We start from the raw sequence: 19,590 nt of genomic DNA, 5'->3' as shown, positions 1-19,590 counted from the left end.
CTGCGCATGCGAAAAATCACTGTTCCATGTGCGGTTTGAAGCGCAAATCTCCTCGTGTTCTGTCTCCGGACAGCAATTCCAAGTAAACTTCCCATCACATTTAAAGGAATGCAATGTGAAGGTTGTATAAAGCAACATATCTTAAACAACATTATCAATGTAAATAGCAGGTAAAACAACAATGCTACAACATAGGCCGCCATCTTTTATGGCTTGAATGGATCACAAGACTGCATTACATGACAAAAACAATTACATTGTTTCCCTGTCCACAATACAACAAGAAGACAGCATATTCAAATATAAATCCACTTGGGAGAAAGTTTTCAAAAAGCTTAATTCACGATGTCAAAAAAGGCGTCTCAGAGTGGACAGAAGGCCTAAATGAGATGTTTTAAAACATATTAGTGTCTGCATTTACAAGACACGGTTCTTGATTCTCAAACCTACTTATGAGGACATGTTAGAGCTACTTCAATTTATAAGCCTGTGTGGTTTGAAGTGAGTAAGAAAGACAGAACAATGGACCCCAGACGAGATATCTTGGCCCCATATATAGCAATGGATTGCGGCTTCTCTGTATAATTATTGATCTTCACACACAATCAAACTTGTCAGTTAGAGTAGGCCAAGTGCCCATGAAACATAGTCTTTGCTCCTCCATTCGCTATTTTAAAGTTGGAGTGTACATATATATTAGCATGAGTAGTGCTTTTGAAATGATGAGCCTACCTGAGTGGACAAGCTGGAGCTGACAACTACGGTGACTGTGTTGGCACAGCTTGCCCACACAGAGTCCTCTAAGGCAAGTAACGTCCTCAAAGGATCTGGACCAACTGTTAGTTCTCTGCAAGAGTCTGGGTTCCACAGTTCCCCTACAGCATAGAAACACACACACACACACACAAAACAGAGATATCACAATAAGACAAGCCTTCTGTAGGGATTAGGCAATATAAACAGTTTTTAGAATCGAGTAGGGCAGGGCAATATATCCAATATTTACGATAAAATTACAATGATTTTGCTAGTGATATCAAATATTGTACATATCGCAAACACTTTAATGCACATCTGATTTGAGCATTACGTTTCCAAAAGAGTGCATCATTAGATTTTTTCATCTGAAAAGCATCACAATCTAATTAACATCTGCTAAACCTCTAAAAAAGATCAGATTTACAAACATTATTAAGCATAAACGTCTCAAAGACATCTGCTGAATGTCTTATTGACATCTAAGACATACTTATTGACTTACGTCTGAAAGATGTATTGTACATGAGCCAACAACGTAACAAATAAGTCTTATGGATGAAAACACACACATCGTAATAGGCTTTTGTTGCCATTTCACCCAGACCATATTTGGAGTAATTCTGGTTTGACTTGCCCTAGTTTGCAAACATATTTCCCTTCTCCCAAAATAAATGTAAAAGTACATGGTTGTACAAAATAACAAGGCTTGTAAAATACCTTGCTTAAAGGCAAATCACTAATCCTATCTAGTGGAACATTTCAAATGTGGCCAAAGATAGTCAATGCTAGTCAATTAGCATGTTATTTCCCTTAAAAACGCTTCACATAGCAGAGCAACAAAATGTGCTGCATGCTAATTTCACTGCTATTGCCCTGAGCGAGTCACTTAAAGTAAATTGGTTTCATTAATACTCGAGAGTAAATCCTTGTGTGTTGCCAGACAAATATGTATAACTGGCGGTGGGACTGTATAATTTCTGGCTACGTCTTAAAAAACACACAGCATAGTGTGTTTGTGGACTGCAAATCTCCTTCAAAAGGAACTAGCGCTTTCTATGCTAATGTGCTAACTGTGTTATTTTAATAACTGCAGCATGTTGTGTAATCCAGTTTGTAGGTTTTTCAGCAGCACCTCCTTTCTCTCTGACCATTTTCTTTAGATTTATTCACACAGGGCATCCACTGCAGCCACCATGGACACCATTATGGGATGTATTACATACGCTTTTTTCTTCATATCTTTCGCCCCCATCGCAGTGCATTAATGAAGCAAAATTAGAGAGGGAAGCGCAGCGAGCCGTTTAATTAACATTTTGAGTTGTTTATTTCTGCCTTTGAAACCAGAATAGCTTTACAATGACTTACGACATCCTCAGGTTAATTGAATGGCATATTCACAATGTCAGTTTTCCCACTTTGTGTGCTTTGAATAAATCCACTTGTACTCGAATGAAGGCCGCCTTAGATTGCGGGTGGGTTGGGGGATGACATATCTGAACACTCCAAGCATCAGCAGATACAGTCTTTACTTTATTGCTGCAAAAGTAATAAAGTGGAAGGGTTGGCGGAAGGCGGGCACCATTTCCTGTAGCGTTTCATTCAGAGGGATTCTTATTGCTTCTGGGTGTAATGTTTGCATATTTTCTTCTGAAAGTTAGACAACTCATTATTAGAAGTTCTGTGCTCTGTTGATTAAACACAGCAAAATGATCCCACCCTCTCAAACAAGAAAGCTCCCCCCAAGCAATTTTGTCTTGCTCATAGGTTTCAAAAAACTTTCAGTTTAATCTCATGTGAGACGCTGATGTTTATTACAATATTTGCTGTTTTGAGGGCAATGTATTGCTCTGTAGAACAATTTGTATGATTTTTTGCTTAAAAAAAAGGCTTTTCAACCACTCCCCCATTTCTAGCCAGTACTTCCCTGGGAATGTGTTTGTTATTTATTTTTTTCCACTATATGAATAGTAATATTTAATCGTGCACACTGCACATCAGCATAATTAATCTTACTTTCCACCTCAGTGGAGGTAATTCCTTGTTGACAGCCAGGTAAGTAGTGCAATGTGAAAAACCCATTGTGCCAGGCTGTCTGTTTTGCACACACCGCAGTCTTTCGCTATCTATCATGTCTCACAAGTTGTGCTTGCCCACCCGCTTTTTGTTGTCATTAGCCCACACTTACTTACCGCAAATGAATAAGGCACAGGGGCGGGCAGAGTATGGACTCGTGAAATCATAAATTGCTTTCATGGTAATCCTGAATTCATTGGCTTTCTATCGAACTAATACGTCGCAGAACAATATTATCATCCCTGTCTCATCTGTGAATGCATTCTGAATACATGACAGAAATAATATCTCTCACATACTCACCGAGGCATTCAGCCTACCGAGAGGGGATGGAAAAAGAAACATCCTTGAATGTTTGAATGGAAGGTTGATGAAAGAGCAAATTAAACATGGGGACAATCAGATTCATTTGTACTATTAATTTGATTTGATGACCCTTTGACTCCATTGAGTCCCTTTCATTTGGGGACATAATAATAATTACCCCTCTTAATTATCCCACCAAATTAGTGTTTAATCCCATTAGTAGGGAAAAGTAACTGTCCATTTCTGTGCTAATGTGATAAAGCGAAAAAGCACAGCTAATAGGATGCAAAAAACAAAGACGTTTCAATCCGCGCTGATTATCCAGAACGCTAAACAAACACCTGCAATGTACTGAGGATGAATGGAATGGAATTCTGCATAGCACATAAAAGCAATACAGAAAACAGCAACACCCATTCTTTCATAAATGAGTTTTGGACATGAAAGAAAGGACATGAAGCTTTACAACAATATACTGTAGGCCTATTGAGCCATCAAACGCTATGTAACCCGTACCTCCGTGATGTCTCTTGTACACCATCAGCGTTCCATCCCACAGGTCAGCAAACAGGAAGTACCCGGAGCGTTTGAGACACAGAACTGGACAGCGCTCTGGGATTCTGAGAGTCAGGTGACAATGTGCGGCCGTGTCCATACTGCCGTAGACCAGGATGCTTTGGCCGAAAAAGAAAGATGCTAAGATGCATTCTTGTTGTGGACATTTTTGAACATGAGAGTTTGGATAACGACTTAAAAAAAAAAAATAATTCTCACAGATAAAATCATATACTGTATATATATATTATATATATATATATATATACTATAGAATTTCCATAACATTTAAAGAACATTTATTTCCATTCCCTTTCCAGGCCTGGAAATTACAATTGTCAAGCTCCCTGATATGTTCCTGTAAATATTTTTAAACAAATATTGATTTACCTGCCATCAGAGACCTGTACAGATAGTGTTTCCAACTCCAGTGGGGTTATAAGGGCTAGTTTCAGTGTCATCTGAAGGGCTGGGCAAAGGCACGTATTCCAGACAACGCACTTGAGCTCCCATCTTGATGGTTTTCACTGGCCGAGGTGTGGGTCTGTTCAGGGAGAAGATATCCACCTGGCCTTGAGTGCAATTACCTCCACTGGCTACCTGCAATGACAGGGCAAACCACCAATAGTTATATTCCATCCAAGTTGCAAATTACATTTTGAGAAAATACAAATTAGCGGAATGTCGCTAAAATAATTTGACAATAAAACAGCATTTCCATCCCATGTGTTTATGAGAACCAAATTGTCATATCTAGAAAAACTGATGCAAAATAGAAATGAAAATGGAAAATACTTGCGGTTTAGAGCATGCAGAAAAAAACAAAAAACATGCTGACATCTTTGTTAACGATCAGCGCATTTGCCTTAGTCTGGGAACAAAAGCCTGTAAGCTTTGGTATTTCAAAAGAACTAGAGCAACAGTCGTGACTGTGGCAACATTTTTGCAAAGTGAAATAACATGCTGCATTACACATTTGACTGCAGTTTCCCAGTGAAATGTCCAGCGGGGGGCGCTAATAGTGAGTGAAATGGTATTGTAATCAGACAAGGTTTTTCAGGTGAATATAAGTCAGGGTTGTAATGAGTAAAATGTACCTCCATACCTAAAAATGTATCCTAAATCTAACCAATAGTGTTTTAAAAAAGCAAATGAGATGTGAATAAAACGTATCGGTTACCTAACGTAACCTCGGTTCTCTCTAGATGAGGGAACGAGTATTGCGTAAGCTAGCTTACGCTACGGGAAAGATTCATCTTTTCTGAGATATTGAAGCCAAAAAATTATCCTTAATTTTTGTATCCATTGTCAACGCAGTGCGGCAGCTGCAGACCTTGAGCGGGCTATCTAGCGAGCTCATAGGTTGCTCTGCGGCAACTGCTGCAGCCTATAGACGAGCTTGGGCGAACTCGCATCCAATGAGAGGCGTCCGCGCGCTCACTGCATCAAAGCCCGCCAAAATGGCCGTGACTAGAGTGCACATAAGCGTAGTTCGTAGGCTGGAACCCTGGTTTTCATTGACTGAAGCGAAAAGTCGCTCGTGGCGCGAGCACGGCCGGCTACGCCGTACTCGTTCCCTCATCTAGAGAGAACCGAGGTTACGTTAGGTAACCGATACGTTCTCTTACGAGAGGTTCTCTCGTATTGCGTAAGCTAGCTTACGCTAAGGGAACCCATTGTCAACGCCGTGTGCGCCAAGCATCCACTGTATGAGCCCCAGGGAATTAAGGGGGGACCCGGGGGAGCCCTTATGAGTGGGGAAATAATATTTGGCCGGCAAGAATGCGGGTCATTGATTGTGTAATACATAAGCACATAGTGGGAAGGGAACGACAGAGCGGCGGTGCCGGTCTGTGTGGAATGTGACCCATCAGTGCAGCTCACCAGGGGAGCTGTAGCGTATTAAACCGCTAGTAGTTTTGCCTGCAGAGCGGGCACTTCCATATTGTAAAATCTGACAAAGGTGGAGGGGAAGTCCATCCCGCTGCCACACATATGTCGTGAATGGAAATCCCGCTGGACCATGCCCACGAGGATGCCATGCCTCTAGTGGAGTGAGCCCTAATGCCCAACGGGCATGGCAGGTCTTTTGACGCGTATGCAGCAGCAATAGCGTCCACTATCCATCTAGATAGTGTCTGTTTCGAGGCGGCGAGACCTTTGGTGCGCCCTCGAACGAAACAAAAAGCTGCTCAGAGCGTCTGAAAGCGGCGGAGCGCGCAGTATACAATCTCAGTGCTCTGACCGGGCAAAGGAAATTGCCGTCGCGTTCAGCTATCGGATGCTGGCAGCGCCGATAGGGAAATGACCTGTGCTCTGAAAGGAGTACCGATCACCTTGGGAACATAGCCATGTCTAGGCTTTAAAATGACCTTGGAGTCACTTGGTCCAAACTCAAGACACGCAGCGCTGACAGACAGCGCGTGAAGGTCTCCCACATGTTTGACTGATGACAGGGCAGTCAGAAAAACGGTTTTGAGTGAAAGGTATTTCAAATCCACGGATTGAAGTGGTTCGAAAGGGGGCTTTCATAGTTTCGAGAACTATAGAAAGATCCCAGATAGGAACCGATGGGGGCGCGGGGGTTCATCCTTCTAGCTCCCCTGAGGAAGCGGATGACCAGCTCGTTTTTACCCCATGACTGGCCGTGCAGGGGTTCAGCGAACGCCGCAACGGCCGCCACATACACTTTGAGCGTGGATGGGGATCTGCCCTTATCCAGCAGCTCTTGTAGGAATACGAGCAGCGACGACACCCCACATGTCCGTGGGTCCAGGTCTCTGTCGGTGCACCATTTTGAGAACACAGACCATTTTGACGCATAGAGGACCATTTTGACGCATATCTTCTCGTGGAAGGGGCTCTAGCGCGTATGATGGTGTTTATTACTCCTTCTGGCAGATCGACAGGTAGTCGTTGATCACCCACGCATGCAGCACCCAGCGCTCTGGGTGGGGATGCCAGATTGTGCCGCGAGCTTGAGAGAGGAGATCTGCTCTCACTGGGATGGGCCACGGCGCTGTCAGTGACAGCTGCGTAAGCTCCGGGAACCATGTCTGATTCTCCCAACGCGGGGCTATGAGGAGCACCGAGTGACGCGTTTCCCTGATCCTCTGCATTACCTGTGGCAATAGCGAGACGGGAGGGAAGGCGTAAAGCGGGCGTCTGGGCCAGTACTGGGCCAGCGCGTCCTCGCTTTCGAGAAAAATATTGGGCAGTGAGAGTTCTCTTTGGACGCAAAGAGGTCTATCTCTGCTCTGCCGAATAGGTGCCATAACGTCTGGACTGTTTGAGCGTGCAGGGACCATTCCCCTGGGGGAATATTGTCTCTGGACAGTCTGTCCGGGCCGTCGTTCAGGTGGCCTGGCACGTGCGTCGCCCTCAGCGAGCGCAGGTGGCACTGGGACCAACTCAGTATGCTTTTCGTCAGATGGAAGAGGTTCCTGGATCTGACACCGCCCTGACGGTTTAGGTAGGATACCACAGATCTGTTGTCCGAACGGACCAGGACGTGGTGACCCTGAATGACCGGGAGAAAGCGCACGAGCGCATACTCGACCGCTATCATTTCCAGACAATTTATGTGAAGGAGCTTTTCCTGAACTGACCATAGGCCGAAAACCGGAGAGCCCTCGCAGACCGCGCCCCAACCCGTGTTGGACGCGTCTGTCGAGATGACTTTTCGGCGAGATACAGCTCCCATTGTCACTCCCCGCTGATACCATTCGGCCACTGTCCAGGGCTGCAGAGCTGATATACAGGTCTGAGTCACCTTGATGGGCTGGCGGCCTGTGGCCCAAGCCCGGCGAGACGCGCGGGTGTTTAGCCAATGCTGAAGCGGACGCATGTGCAGTAAACCCAGCTGAAGTACTGCTGCGGCTGAAGCCATGTAACCTAACACTCTCTGGAATTTCTTCAGAGGCATGAGGCTGTTCATCTGAAAAGATGCGGCTAGTCGCTGAACACGGCGCGCGAGCTGTGTAGATAAGCGAGCCGTCATTGCCACGGAGTCTAGTTCTATTCCAAGGAAGGAAATTGTCTGACTGGGCTGTAGTGAGCTCTTGGTCCAATTGACTGCAAGACCCAAACTGTTCAGATGGCTGAGGAGAACTGCTCTGTGAGACAGAAGCTCCATATGTGACTGTGCCATAATCAGCCAGTCGTCCAAATAGTTCAAAATTCGCAAACCCTGACTCCACAGGGGTGCGAGCGCCGCATCCATGCACTTCGTGAAAGAACGGGGTGCTAAGGACAGGCCGAACGGGAGGACGGTGTATTGATAAACCTGGCCGTCGAAGGCGAATCTCAAGAATGGCCTGTGACGGGGATTTATCTGAATCTTAAAGTATGCATCTTTCAGATCGAGAGAAATAAACCAGTCCCCCTGGCGCACATGCGCGAGGAGTTTCCTGATTGTAAGCATTTTGAACGGTCTTTTGCAAGCACCTTGTTCAAAACCCTGAGATCTAATATGGGTCTGAGGCCGCCGTCTTTCTTGGGAACAAGAAAATAACGGCTGTAAAGCCCCGACTCGCTCAGAGAGGGTGGCACTTTCTCTATGGACCTTTTGCACAGAAGGCTTGCTATTTCTGAACGAAGCATGCACGCTGCTTCCGTGTTCACAGTGGTTTCGAGCCGCGCTCTGAAGCGAGGAGGGCGGCGATTGAACTGTAGCAAATAGCCCTGTTGTATTGTGCTTAACACCCACTTGGATATCCCTGGAATAGCTTCCCACGCTTTGAAGCGTAACGCTAGAGGGTGAATGGCCAATTCGCTCTGATTGCCGCACACAGAGCGCTGAACAAAATGTGTGAGCGCGTTTAGTGTGTTCGATGCATGATTGCTCGCAGACAGCATGAACAGGCTGTTTTGTGAGTGACTTCCGATTGGAATGAATGGGGAAAGAGTCACATCTGTTACGTGATGCGCAAGCATAGTCATGGGCACGGGACTTACACACAGAGGAATGTTTGCTGGCCGTGTAACAGAGCGGGCAGAGAATGGGCGCGCGCGACGTATTCGTGGGCGCATTTATTGACTCTAGCGCTCGAGCGGTTCAGTAACCGCTTTATGTGAGCGTGCTCTGGTGGGGACACGAGACATGCAGTGCTTGTGTGCAGAAGTGAACACTGGATTGTGGGCACATTTTCTACACATAGGGCTGGTCGTGTGACAGAGCGGCCAGAGAATGGGCGCGCGCACGCATTTGTGGGCCTTCATTGACTCTGACGCTCGAGCGGTTCAGTAACCGCTTTATGAGAGTGTGCTCTGATAGGGGCACGGGATGTGTTATGCTTGTGTGTAGGGGCGAACACTGGGTTGTGGGCACATTTTCTACACATAAGACATGTTTGCTCTTTACAAGATTTATTTGGGTCGCCGTGAAAACGGCGTTTGAGTGCAGGCAAGCGGGCAGTGTCACCAGCTTGTTGGCTGCTAAATTCACCACTGTAGTAGCCTGAGAGAAGGGGACTGACAGGGGGCAAAGCTTTGACGGTGGTCCGGCCGCGGCGGACTGAGCCGTCGTTTGTTCAACAAAGTTAGGAAGACTTCGGTTGCTCTGGTTTCAGCGTTACCTTAAATCGAGGCCTGCGCGGGGGCGGCAGTCTGCGGCGGCTGTCTGAGCGCGATCGAGGGCGGCCGCCCTGTCGACGCTGAGAAGTCTGAGATTGTTGAGCTGGGCGCTGTGAAGAGGCTCGTGCAGGAGGCTGATGACGTGAGCGGCCTGCAGAGGAGCTAGCGCGACGCGGCAGGAAGAGGTTCATGGCTTGAGTGGCTTTCTGGACTTCTGAGAAGCGGTCAACAATGCCACTCACCGCGGAGCCGAAGAGACCGGTCGGAGAGAGCGGTGCGTTAAGGAACGTGGAGCGCTCTGCTTCTCCCATGTCGGCTAGCGTTAGCCACAGGTGTCTCTCGGTCACAGTCAGCGAGGCCATGCACTTCCCTAGGGCTTGAGCTGTAGCTTTGGTAGCACGAAGGGCGAGGTCTGTCGCGCTTCGTAGATCAGTAACAGCCTCTGGGTGCCTGCCTTTCTCATCCCACTCCCGAAGAAGGTCCGCTTGTAGGATCTGTAAAACGGCCATGGAGTGCAGAGCCTCTCTCGGTGGCGCCGTCCACCGACGCGAGAGAGGTGGAGACGTGGGAACGGGTCCTGGCCGAAAAAGGAGCGTTCCACGACTTTGCAAGCTCCGTGTGTAGTTCCGGCAGGAAGGGAGCGGCCCGGGCCGCGGGTGTAGAGCGGCGATGGCTTTGAAGAAAGCAGCCGTCGAGTCTGTTGGGTGCCTGCTCAGGGGGCGGTGACCACTCGAGCCCGAGGCGGTCGACGGCCTGTGTGAGGAGGCGTGTTAACTCCCCTTCGACTCCAGCGCGGGTCCTGCTGGATTCCTGGGCCGAGGAGGCGGCTTGGGAGCCTGACCACTCCTCGCTGTCCGAAGCCATGATGGAACAGCAGGCCTTATCCTCCGCCTCATCATCCGAGATGGCAGCAGTGCCTCTCATAAGAGAACAGACATCCTTAGCCTACCCCTAACTAACACCTAAGCCTAACCTATACTGTTGTAAAATGGAATATACATTTTTTAAGCAACCACGTCATCTTGTGTTGCTTCTATGATACTTTAGTCTCATGTATCAGCTTGCGTGCTTGTCTGGACTTGAGCTGTGATCTTCCAAGTCCAAAGCCCAACACTCTATCAGATGAGCTACTGCGCAAGCGAATCACATTGGAATAAGTGTGTACATAGGTCTGCCATACATGCGCTAAAATGTATAATTTTTTAAATGATGCGTTATTTACATTTACATTTATGCATAACGCATCATGTAAAATGATGCGTTATAGTAAAGGTGTTTCGATATCATTACATGTAATAAAGCAAAAGATAAGTGTTTATAAAGTATATGAGTTGGAGCATCTCTAGTGTAAATTTCACCAGGAAACTGCAGCGAAATGAAGGATTCTGCATGTAAAAGTCAGTTTGCTAAAAATGTTTTATAGTAAATGGAAGCGTAGCACAGTTCTAGCGGGAAGACTAGCAGCTGTACATCACATCATTAGCTGGGTAATTCCTAGCCAATCGCATGTAAGCCATTGCTTGATAAGTCTGCTCACAATCTATCACATTGCTGTTTCAGTGTGCTAATACAGGCAACCTCCACCACCCCACCACCACCAGTTGAGCTCCGTCCCACACGGGGGTAGGCTTCTCGCCTCTCCGGCAGGACATGACGGTTCCGGGCACAACTCCCTCGGACCGCCGGACGGGGCCTACGCCAAAGAGAGAGACATTGCTTTCTGTTATACATTTATCAAATAAATGGCATCTTAAACCTCACTCAAGCCTGCGTGTCTTCCCGATAGAACAATCATTCTATGAGACTATGTTGAACATTTGAGATGCTATGCGTTTGTATTTGTGATATTCTTGGAGCAAATTATGTATTCACAAAGTCACATAATTATATCTATATTCCTATAAAAATTATAAAGGTATATATATTTAGCAAATGTGTTTGCATTAATGTTTATGTGCATGTCTTTTTAGCAAATCATTTTTTATTGCTCATTTTGGAAATTTAATTTGCTTTCATCTAACTTTTTTGAAGCAAAACCTCAACATTTGCATAATGAAAACCCAGCTACTGTTATAGCCATTCATCCAACCAAATCTGTTCTCACATACTGTACATGACTGTTCATGTAGATTTACTGTAAGAAATATCACACAAGCAATTATGCTGTTTTTCTGAATATCAGCAATTGGATTGGTGCTTGTCCAATCAGATTAGAGGACCAAAATTGCTGTATGAAAAGGAAATAAAGTAGACAGGATGTAAACATAAAGTGAAGGGAAAAGACAGAAGACTCTTCCAAATGCCTAAAACTACTCACATCAAATTCCTCTACCTGTACACTTTAATACCCCCTAGCCCTGATATTTCATTCCTGTCTGCAATTTCAATTTTGTGACGGCAGCGAAGTTAAAATCAAATATCTGCTCAAATAAAACCCATGGTCCTCTGCTTTACAATATCTCTACAATTCATTCACTATCACCCCTAATGGATTCTCACTGTCAGCTCAATAACTTAAAACATCTTTTTTTGCAACTCGGGGGATTTTTTTCAGCACTGAAGCAGAGAGAAAGTTGGGGTGTAAAGATGACTTTGAAAAGAGCTGAGATGTTTGACAATTGAGGGTTTCCTTTAGGCTGAAGATTGATCGCCTTCTTAAAACAGAGACTGAGATGACAAACTCGATCCTTGGTGAAATTACATGAAGTTGACAGAATAAGACTTCGGCACAACTCTGCTCATAAATCCACAACTGATCTAGGTTCTACTCCCATCCATTCTTCTATTGAGGTCTTGAAGTTTCTTTCAAATTCAGACTCTCGTAACACATTTGGATTGCATTACATCATAAATTAATAATCCCTATTTCATAAAAATTGTGTTTGTCTTCACCCACGGCCTGAACGCTCTCTCATGGTCTCTTGATCATGCATAATGCAAGTGTAGCAACCCACTCACTATTAGATATTAAACGAACTGATCAGAATCACATCATGTCTTCCACACAAATTGGCTCATCTCTCCTATGCTTCTTCAATTACAAAATCTATACCTAAAGGGCCTTCCAGCTTCAAGAGGCGGATTTAACAGAGACAGAGAGAAGCAGTCTGTTGGCTCTGTCCATAAGGCCTCATTATAAATGGCTCTTGCTTAGGGGCCATCATTTATGATTACCGTAGGATACTGAGCAACTGGGGCCAGCCATGTAGAATGTAATCCCAACAAAAGAAAAGATAAATAACGGTGGAGAGGGAGGTATTCTGCTGGACAGCAGAGATTCATTCTCACTCTGAGTCATGTTATATGAGCAAAAGGCACATGCTAAATATAGTCTTTAGCCTTCCAGTTTCTCCCTCTAATTTGCATGCAATCATTTGTCTGATTTGTATCAGAGTGTATGATCTGGACGGCCAAGGCCTCGTGGGCCGGGAAGAGTGAGGCAGAGCAAATAATGGCCTGTTGCAGCACCACAGGGGGAGATAGGGAGGGCTTATCATCCAGCACAAGGCTCTGACACTCTCTCACAGAGACGTGAACACATGTGCACCTCTCTTTCAATTCCATTCATCCACAGACTAGGTGGAATTACAGTTCCCTGACAAACTCATCAGTACTTCTTTAGAGGAGTGGGTATCTGGAATCATGCCCTGGACTCACTGTTTTTTTTTATTGTTTTTTGGCCGGAACACTGTGAAAACTGCTGTTAAAGCCAATGCCCTGGACAGCAAAGTAATAATTAGCCTAAAATTAACTAAGAGGCTTGAGGGAACAGAGGTAGTCAGGGAAGCAGGACTTTAACAGTCTCTTTGTACACAGTGCACAGTCCAACATTTGTCTTTTAAATAATTTACTTTAATACAGTTTCATGAAAATTTAGCAAAACTTTTATTCATATATTGTGCACGACAACCAATCAACAAACACAATTTAAAATTTACGCAATACAGACATGGGTGTAATCTGATTACAAAGTAATTAGTTAGTGTAATATAACTAAAAAAAGTATAGTTTAATTCATTACATTAAAATTTTAAAACTTTTAAGAACATTACTTTGGTTACTCCTATTTCTAAAGTAATATTATTTGTTTAGAATACATTTGAAACACAAAATATGTTCATTTGTACATCTGTTTTATGGGGCAACAACAATGAACATGGAGGAAATATAGACATTATTTTGAATCTATCGAGCAGGAAATCGATGTGAAAAGTGTTTTATAAAGTAAAGCGATTAGTAATGTGATTACGTTTCTACTAAGTAATTGCTGTGATGTGGGCAGAGTGAGGCCGGGAGAGGAAAAACTGTAAGGATTGACACCTGTGGGAAATCACCACTAACAACTGTTTTGTGTTGCTGTGAAAGCTGGAGAGGGAAAAAAGGGCAATCCAAACAGCCTGAGGAGAGAGAGAGAGACGCATGCAGCAGAGTTGAGCTGTGTGTTTTTTTTTTTTGTGGTGAAAAGCAAACCATTTGTTTTGACACTGAAAAGTGTATGAAAATAAAGTCTTCCATTTTACATTTACCCGTCCCTTGCTTCCTCCTTAAGAAAAAAAAACTAGAGAACTGTCTCAGCGGTTCTGAAGATCAAGTCCTTGAATTGTTCCCCACATCGAGCCCTAAATTACTCGCCAAGTGGCAAGGACCCTTTGAGGTCACAAGGTGAGTTGTGGAAATCGATTTTGAGGTTAAACGAATGAATAGAAGTGGGGCATGTCAGATTTACCACCTCAATCTCCTAAAAATGTGGAGAGTGACTTTGGCGACGGTGGTCCCGGAGAGGGAGGAGCTCGGACACCGATCGAGTCACCCTGATCACTTGCGGAGACCACCTCACACCGTCACAAGTTATGGAGGTTGCAAGGAGAATTCTCTGACGTGTTCTCGCCTCTTCCCAGCCATACAAATCTCATAGAGCACCATATCGATACAAACATATTTATACGTAGTCATCCCTAACGAATACCTGAGCACAAAAAATAAGTGGTTCAGGAAGAATTAAAGGCCATGCTAGATATGGGAGCAATAGAAGAATGCCACAGTGACTGGGCCAGCCCGGTGGTGCTGGTTCCAAAGAGTGGCGGCTCGGTCCGGTTCTGTGTGGATTATAGAAAATTCAATGCTGTGTCTAAACTTGATGCATACTCAATGCCTTGGATTGATGAACTGCTCAATCAGTTAGACGCGGCTCACTTTTATACAACACTGGACTTAACAAAGGGATATTGGCAGATCCCCTTAACTCCAATATCCTGTGAAAAGATGGCATTTTCCATACCGTTCAGATTACACTAATTCGTGATGGATGATATCATAATTTTCTGTAATGATTGGCAGCGGCACCTGAGGGTTGTCCTGGGATCATACAGCAAACCCAAAGACCAAAAATTAGGTTAAATAATTCCTGGGGCTGGCTGGCTATTATCGTAGGTTTACTGTATGCCTTATTTCTGACTAAAAAGAGGGCACCGGAGCTGTGTCAGCGGGCGTTCACAAGTTAAGTGACAAGCCAAATGGCTCCCCTGCCTGAGTCGGTGATGGGGGTATGTGGTGATGTGGGCATGGCCGAGCGATGTATGTGGAGAGTGAGGCCAGGAGAGGAAGAACGCTAAGGATTGACACCTGTGGGAAATCACCTCTAACAGCTGTTTTGTTGCAGTGAGAGCTAGAGAGGGATAAAAGGGCAATCCAAACTGCCGGAGGAGAGAGAGATGCACCCAGAATTGTTGAGCTGTGTTTATTTGTTGTGCTGAAAAGCAAACCATTTGATATGACACTGAAACATCTTATTTTGGACATTTGTTGGACATTTACCCGCCCCTCTTTTCTCCTTAAGAAGAGAACTAGAGACCTGTCACAGTAATTAATAAAGTAATCTGATTACAACTGATTATTACTTTTCTGGATGTTGTATTGTTTATTTCAAGTGTTTTTATTTTGGTTTATTTTGCTTTGCTGTTGACAAATACAGAATAGTGAATAGTGAGAGCAGTGTTTTATGCACAACAATGCATTGTTTCAATTTTAAAGTCGACAAACACACTTTGCAACCCAATTTACTTTCATAATCTGACATAATTCCTAGTGAAACAGGATATTCAACAAGAGAAAAAGATAACACTTTACAATAAGGTTCCATTAATTAACATTAAATGCTGTAAATAAAGGTATCATGAACTAACAATGAACAATATTATTTAAACTCTATTTATTCATCTTGGTTAATGTTAATTAAAAACGCAATTGGGCATTGTTTGTTCATGTTGGTTCATATAGCATCAACTAATGTTAACTTACAAATAACATTTAAAAAAAATGAATCAGTAAATGTTGAAGTTACATTAACCAAGATTAACAAATGCTGTAAAAAGTATTTTTCATTGCTATCCATGTTAACAAATGTATTTAACTTCTATTAACAAATTACCTCTTTTTGTAAAGTGTTATCGAAAAACAATGGGGTGGGATTTTATTTATTAGGGACTGATTGGATCATGGTAATCTGGTGGTTGTATGTATGTATGTATGTATGTATGTATGTATGTGTATATATACACATACACACACACACCAACCAGCTCCGAGGTGAATCACAACATTACACATTTTTATTTGAAGCAAAAACGCATATAAAAATCATACAAAAAGACCAAGATCCAAGACTGTGTACTTAACTTTAATGAGGGAATAAACTACAATCCCATGAAGCATTGTGATTATAAGTATAGAAACAATTCCTTTGAAGTTAATTGCAAATATTCATACAGTAGTTAGAGACTAAAGGGAGACTGACTCGATTGCATAATTCACACTGCGTCATGGGAAGTGGGTGGTCGCTGCAGAGCTCTTTTGGCGCAGCTTGTTCACCACATTCTCTGATTGGTAAATATTTGTTGCATAATGGGTAGTGTAGATGTGCATCAGAAATTTCGCTTTTAAACATGAACAAAAATAATAAATCGCATGAGTTTAACAGTTTAATAGTTTAATAATAATAGTTTAAATAGCCTTAACTAAAGGATTCAAAATAAGCATATATCATCTATTAGCAACTTTTAGCTTTAAAGGTTTATAAGTTATCTTTAATAAAAAGTTCTCTAATCAGACTTTTGTGCTCTTTTACAGATAACCTAGCTTCAAACACACATCATTGGTTGGGCCAGAAATTGACCAGTACAATAAGTAATATCCCAGGGAGACATACGGCATAAACAAGTAAAAATCAATAGCTGAATTAGCCTTAGAGGTGAAAAGACTAATGAGAGTGAATGTGGCTGGCTTAATGTTTTTGACTAATTAGAAACAATGTCAATATTTTGATCAGAGCCATCATAGACCATCATAGTTCGATTTCATTACTGTTACGGGTCATTTGAAATTCTTGCAGTGAAAAAGAGGCGTTGTATGCGAGTGATACTTTAGAAAGTAGCAAACAACTGCTCTCATTTCCTCCTTTCTCACATCGATCATGCCAGATCATATATAACAAAGAAAATATCACCAAGAAAATGACACTTGCTGTAAGTGGAAGATTTGTTGATTGCTTTAGGGGTTGCTTTTACCCTTCTATTATCCAGTGTAGCCAGACAGTTGATTATCAGCATGATACTGTGACCTGCTAACTTAAACAGTATGTGGGTCCGCACATGCGGGCTGCCATGTTGGAATCACATGACCAGCCAAATAGGACTTGCTTAATCTCAGTAACCATCCTGTTATTTGACACTTTCACTCATTGATTAAAGTAATCATGGCTGACTGTGAATACTACATATCTACAATGGCATTTGAAACTGAAAACTCTTGATTTTAAAACAATGCTGCATCCAAGCTCCTAAGTGTCACTGTAAGACCAAGATGACACAAAGACAAAAGTTATCGAGTGCACCTTTAATTAATACTAAATAATGACAAATCGAAAGACGACATTTATTATAATGGATTTGCGATACATTTGTTACAAGTTTGTTTCAATTAAAAGTTGTTAGAACACTGATAATACGTTTTAAGTAAATTATACCAATACGAAAATAAACCCTTGTTTTTACTATAATAATATTTTAGTAACCATGACTGTAAATATAGTCGATACCATAATAATAAAATGGCATGGGAAAAACTGCATGTTCAACTGAATGAGCTGTACAGAAAACACTATGTACTTGTGATAAAGTAAATACCAATTGTTTAATAGATATAACTCTAAAAACAGAGCAGAATACAATTCTGTTTGTGGTTTCTAGGTTAATTGCTATTTACTTTCTGTAGTAAATTGACGACACTATCCTCACAAAATTTGGTAAATCCATTTATTTTGTTCTTCCTCAAAAGCATTTATTGTATCACTTCTGCAGCGATAAACATAATTTTCCAGATGATAAAAAAACCTGTGCACTGTGCATTAATAAGGACAATGTGAGTGCTTTTCATTTTTGTATGCAAAAACATCACATGGATAGTAATAGGCTGAAGCACAGCTCATAAAATAAGTTTGCAAATGTTGCATAACAGCATATATTAGCACATTTAATTAGATGCACTAGCATCCCTTGAGAGTTGCTGCATCCTAAATGGATGCAGTGAGATATATTAAAAAAACTGACCCCTGCGGTTTAGAGTGGGGAGTGAGATTTGGAATCAGGTTCATATTTTGACTCAATAGTTTCAGACATGTAATATCAAGGATCTAAAAGAGGGCCTAATCCAGCAAGATATCATTACCCACTGAATGTCTCCATGTATCTTTTAAATCCAGCCTTAGTGCTCTTTAGAATACCTCCAAAACAATTAACTCAAAGACACAGGCAAGGGCATTCTTTTGTGTCCAACCAAGGCTCAAATTGGATTTATCCCCCTGCTTTGGGGGATTTCGTGATAAATTGGCCACTGCACCAGAAGATGGAGAAGAACTATACTGCTGTGTGAAACTTTTAAAGGTTATTTCACAGGGCTTTTTGCAGAATACATGTTACATACACTGGGTAAATTAGATGTGTGTCAGTTTTAAACAATGATAAAAAATGTAAGGGAAAATGTAAAATTCTGTGATCATTTACCCGCCCTCATTTTGTTCCAAATCTGCATAAGTCTTGTGTTCTGCTACTAAATGTAAAAAAAATTTTTTTGAAGCAGCTTCACATATCAAACACTGTTTTCAGAAAAAACTATTATTCAAATATATGCTTATTCAGTGCAATGCCAGTGTTTATGTGAGATGAAGCAAAAAAAAAGAATAGATTTTTTTATTTATCTACTAGCAATATCCAGTAGTGTATGTACATGCATCACAGAAGATTTATGTAATTTTTGTCATATTTTTCTAAAAAGCCATGATGTCATTTCAGCAAATCTCAAAGTCTGAATTGCAATTAATAGAAATCTGTGGGGGAAATGATGCTAATGGAAATGACATGTTTAATGTATTTGAAAAAGAAAGAAATGGTGATCTCATAGCTAACATAAATACACACAATTACATAATATTTTTACACTTTATGCATGATTTGGCTTGTTTGGAAATGAAACCTAATAAAAATATTCTGCGCACATGTGATAATTACCTTGATTTTTTTCTATTTTCTTCAAACATCTCGTGTTTCATTTTCATAACAAGCATGCTCTTCACTCACACTATTGTCAACTTGGATAACAAGTACACTAACATTTGAAAAACTTAATTAGGGGCAAAATTGTTTGGTGTGGTGGAAATTATGCAACTGCCATTCTTTATATATATATATATATATTGTGGCAGGGCGGAGGGCAGGGCCGGGACGTGATCCTACACATCCTTTTGCACTTTTTGTTTGTTTGTCCTGTGTTTAGTCATTGATTATTCAGACATTCTGTTGGACATTTTAGTTGGAGCTGCGGTGCTGTACAAGCGCACTAAAAGACGCAAAATGTGGGAAGCGAACCAGCACGCTGGTCAAGCTCTGACAGCACGGCTTTGGAACTGCGCTGCCAAGCGTCCATCTAGCAAATCTTCACTCTCTTCCTAACAAGACTAATTACTTATCCTCACCCGCAAAATAAGGACAGATTCTGCTGCAATGTTCTTCACAGAAATCTGGCTGAGTAAAGCCATTCTGGACAGCGCATTACATCTGCTGGGCTTCCAGCTCTTCAGAGCAATGCTGAAGATGATGTGCTGTCTTAATTTAGAGGTGGTCTTCATAAACTGTAAGCCTTGCCGTGGGAGTTTCACATGCGTGCGTAAATACAGTGCTGCAACAGCTGGCTGATCAGATCGCAGACACAGAACAACAACACCGGACTCACTTATTATTATTCTTGGAGATTTTAACAAGGCAAATCTCACAT

General features: G+C 42.5%; 1 pseudogene; it reads right to left on the bottom strand.

Annotated features, from left to right (window-relative positions):
- Positions 1 to 19,590, bottom strand: part of LOC127625754 (rho guanine nucleotide exchange factor 10-like protein) — a 150,398-nt pseudogene that overhangs the window by 22,078 nt on the left and 108,730 nt on the right.

This window comes from Xyrauchen texanus, chromosome 32 (genome assembly GCF_025860055.1).
Source record: "Xyrauchen texanus isolate HMW12.3.18 chromosome 32, RBS_HiC_50CHRs, whole genome shotgun sequence".
Lineage (NCBI taxonomy): Eukaryota > Metazoa > Chordata > Actinopteri > Cypriniformes > Catostomidae > Xyrauchen > Xyrauchen texanus.
The sequence above is the reverse complement of the archived record's forward strand: the minus strand, read 5'-3'. Positions and strand labels throughout refer to the sequence as shown.